The sequence below is a fragment of the Moschus berezovskii genome, chromosome 3 (assembly GCF_049115385.1).
Source record: "Moschus berezovskii isolate FMDL1 chromosome 3, NW_MosBer_1.0, whole genome shotgun sequence".
Lineage (NCBI taxonomy): Eukaryota > Metazoa > Chordata > Mammalia > Artiodactyla > Moschidae > Moschus > Moschus berezovskii.
In genome coordinates, this window is record NC_142462.1 from 60984178 (window position 1) to 60988601 (window position 4424).

General features: G+C 38.7%; 1 pseudogene; it reads left to right on the forward strand.

Annotated features, from left to right (window-relative positions):
- The first annotated feature begins 3932 nt into the window (after positions 1 to 3932).
- On the forward strand, positions 3933 to 4022 carry LOC148778337 (U6 spliceosomal RNA; annotated as a pseudogene).
- Positions 4023 to 4424: the final 402 nt, after the last annotated feature.

The window sequence follows — 4424 nt, forward strand, 5'->3', positions numbered from 1 at the left end:
TCAATAAAATGAAAAGACAACCTACAGAATGAGAGAAAATATTTGCAAATGATGAAGATGACAAGGGGTTAATTTCCAAAATATACAAACAGCTCATACCTAAAAAACAATCCCTCCCCAAAAAAGGGCAGAAAACCAAACAGACATTTCTCCAAAGAAGACATGTGATGACCAAGAGGCACATGAAAAGATGATCAACATCACTAATTATTAGAGAAATGCAAGTCAAAACTACAGAAAGGTACCACCTCAAACGAGTTAGAATGACCATTATTAAAAAGTCTACAAATAACAAATGCTGGAAAGAGGATATGGAGAAAAAGGGAAACCTCTTACACTATAGGTAGGAACATAAACTGGTATGGCCACTATGAAAAACAGTATGGAGTTTCCTTTAGAATCTAAAAATAGAATTGCTATTTCTGTGAGACAGCAATTACACTCATGAGCATAATATCTGGAAAAGATGAAAACTCTGACTTGAAAAGATACATGCACCCCAGTGTTCACTAGCACCGTTTACAATAGCCAAGACTAGGAAGCAACCTAAGTGCCCACCAACAGATGAATGGATATGGGTGTCAGATATAAATATATATATATAATGAAATATTACTCAGACATAAGCAAGAATGTGATATTGACAGTGCAGCAACATGGATGTACCTAGAGAATATCATACTGAGTGTATTAAGTCAGAAAGAGAAAGATATACCATATGATGTCACTTACATGTGGAATCTAAAATGTGATACAGATGAATTTATTTACAAAACAAACTCACAGGCATAGATAACAAATTTATGGTTACCAAAGGGGAAATCAGGAGTTTGGGATTATCAGAAGGGATTGTTTGGGATTATACAAACTACTATATAGAAAAATAGATAAACAATAAGTCCCTACTGTATAACACAGTGACTATATTCAACAGTCTATTATTATGAACCATAATGGAACAGAATTTGGAAAAAAATATATTCATATATATATATACACATAACAACATTGTAAATCAACTATACTTCAATAAAAAAAAAATTCCTTACATTTGAAAACTTACATATTGTTGGTATTAGTACCAGGTGTCCATCTGCTACTGACCTTGATTGGATCCCACTAAATAGTAGTGTCGGAGAAGGTAATGGCAAGCCACTCCAGTACTCTTGCCTAGAAAATCCTATGGATGGAGGAGCCTGGTAGGCTGCAGTCCGTGGGGTTGCTAAGGGTCGGACACGACTGAGCGACTTCACTTTCATTTTTCACTTTCACACATTGGAGAAGGAAATGGCAACCCACTCCAGTGTTCTTGCCTGGAGAATCCCAGGGAAGGGGGAGCCTGGTGGGCTTCTGTCTATGGGGTCGCACAGAGTCGGACACGACTGAAGTGACTTAGCAGCAGCAGCAAACAGTAGTGTAGATAAGGGAAGAAGAGGACACTGAGAAAGGGGGAAGAACTGAAGACAACATTGCCGTGGCTCTGGGTACATAATTTTGTTCAAGTCAGCTCCAGGGAATCTGAAGTTTGCTTGTTCAGATAATAGCGACCTGTGCTTGGTGGATACTGTCTCTATCTACCTATATAAGGGATGCATAGGATATTCTTTCATCTATATATCACAGTGTTTTCTAGACCTTTTATTCCCTCATACTCTGATCTGTTTTTTTACTCAGAGTTTTGAAAGGGAAGTCAGGTTGGCCACAGGGTTAGGAAGGGGGAGACACCATATATATATTTTGGAAAATGGCTGGTAGAGGTCTCACCTTACTAAAATTTGGGGGACAGTTACATCAATTATTTTCTACTATGCCAAATACCAAGTAGAATATGACTGTTGACAGATTTCATCTCCTATTAACCTTTGAGTAGTCTGAAGTTGAGAAACCTCTGAAAATAAAAAGATATTTGTCATTTGTTCAGTAATTACCATGTATCAAATGCTGTGATAGAAAATTGACCTTAATTATGTCTTTCAAGGTCACCAATCAATAATTAAGGGTGGGTTCATATACTCACTCTATCCCTTGGTATGACCTTCAGGCTGCTAAATCATTCTTTCATTCATTTCACAAATCCATGTTCTATGAGCCATTCATTCTTCTAAGCACTGAGAATTCAATCGTAATCAAAGAAGGCTAAATTGCTCATGAGTTTCTTGTGGGGGACCCAGATGATGATAAAATAAACAGATAGTAAATAAACAAATATATAAAATGTTAGGTGGTGGTAAGTACTCTTTCAGAAAAGTAAATCCCAACAATTTGGATAGAGGAAAACATTAAGAGGGTGTTTCTGCAGAATAGTCCAGAAAAGCCTTTCTGAGAGGGAAGATGTCCTTTGAGAGGAGATTGAATGGAAAAATAGGAAGAAGCATGTATATATCTGGGGGAAGACATTTCAGGGAGAGAGATGGAAAAAGGCTTATGGGGGGAGCTGGCTTGGCATGTTCCAAGGAGAGAAAGGAAGACAGTCTGGCTAGAAAAGGATGAGCCTGACAGAGACTGGTGAGAGGTAAACCCAGAGAAACCAGGAGGGAAATAGGGAGACCATTTAGAGGCTATTGCAGTAATTCTTGCCTGGAGAATCTTGGGGACGGGGGAGCCTGGTGGGCTTCCGTCTGTGGGGTCACACAGAGTCGGACACGACTGAAGTGACTTAGCAGCAGCAGCAGTAATTCTGGTGAGAGGATAGTAGCTTTGATTATTGCGATAAAAAGTGGTAGGATTCTGGGTGGGTGTATTTGGAAGGTGCAGCTATTTGGATTTTGGATGGATTAGAGTAGCATATAAGAAAATGTGAAGAATGATTGTTTTGGCAAGTGAATGAATAGAGTTGCTATTTACTGAATTGGAGTAAACTGGGGCTAGGACAAATGCAAAGAACACATAAATAATTCTGTTCTTACCATGAAAACTTTTGACATGTTTTCAGATATTCAAACGCTGATACTGAGTGAGCAGTTTTAATACACAGAGTTGAGGAGTGGTTGGACTGTTGTCAGTGTTTAGTAGTACTTAAAGATACAGTGCTTCCCTGGTGGCTCAGAGGTTAAAGCGTCTGCCTCCAATGTGGGAGACCCAGGTTCGATCCCTGGGTCGGGAAGATCCCCTGGAGAAGGAAATGGTAACCCACTCCAGTATTCTTGCCTGGAGAATCCCATGGACGGAGAAGCCTGGTAAGCTACAGTCCACGGGGTCGCATAGAGTCGGACACGACTGAGCGACGGAACGGAACAGAAAGATACAGTACTAGGTTGATGGTCATCAGGTGGATGCTAATCTCTCCCATCTTCTCCCCAGTCTCATCTACTTGCTGATATCTTGATTCTATTTTGAGTCTGTATTAATATTTTCAATTTTAGTAAAAGTTCAGGAGATTTGTTAATAGAAAATAATCTAAGTATTATCCCCATTGACTTAGCAAAAGTAATATATCACTTATTCTTCATCCTACATTTCACTCTGGAAGGTTGATTTAACTTAAAAATATTTAACTTATAGACCAAGATTGTAAATATTATCAATAAAATAGATGTATTCACATATAATAATTTTTGGCATATTTCTGATTCTTCAGTTCTAGCCTATGATTGATTATTTCCTTTTCTTGTATTTTCAATATTCCCTTTGCTTGTTTTTCTAATGCTTCTTACTTTTGCTTGTGCTTCTTTATTTACATTGTATAATACTTCATTTTGCATTTTCTCTTCAACTTTCTTTAGAGTTCCAACCAATCCTCACTTAAGCTTTCAAATGTTTTCATGCCCTTAAGACTTCCTTCTCTGTCTTCAGTTCAGTTTTGTCCCTTAGCAACTGGTGGCATTTAGCTTGCAGAAGGGCAGGACAATGTTGTAATTTAAATGGTCTCAACTCACTCCACAAGCATTTGTGAAATAAGGCTCTTAGTGTTAATACAGTGTGAGTTTAAGATAGTGCTTGCTTCAGCAGCACATGAATTAAAATTGGAACCACAGAGAGATTAGCAAGGTGACATAGAAATTTGTGAAGCATTCCATATTTTAAAATAATAAGTTTAGGATAGAGATCATTAACTCACTATCTTTTTGAATACTCAAGTCTCGTTGGGAAATATAATGTTCCCAGATTTTAAATGGAGAAGGCAATGGCAACCCACTCTACTCTTGCCTGGACAATCCCATGGACAGAGGAGTCTAGTAGGCTGCAGACCATGGGATCACAAAGATTCAGACACGATTGAGCAACTTCACTTTCACCTTTCACTTTCTTGCATCGGAGAAGGAAATGGTAACCCACTCCAGTGTTCTTGCCTGGAGAATTGCAGGGACAGGGGAGCCTGGTGGGCTGTCGTCTATGGGGTCGCACAGAGTCGGACACGACTGAAGCGACTTAGCAGCAGCAGCAGATTTTTTAAAAATAGAGGAAAATTACACAACAATATAGAA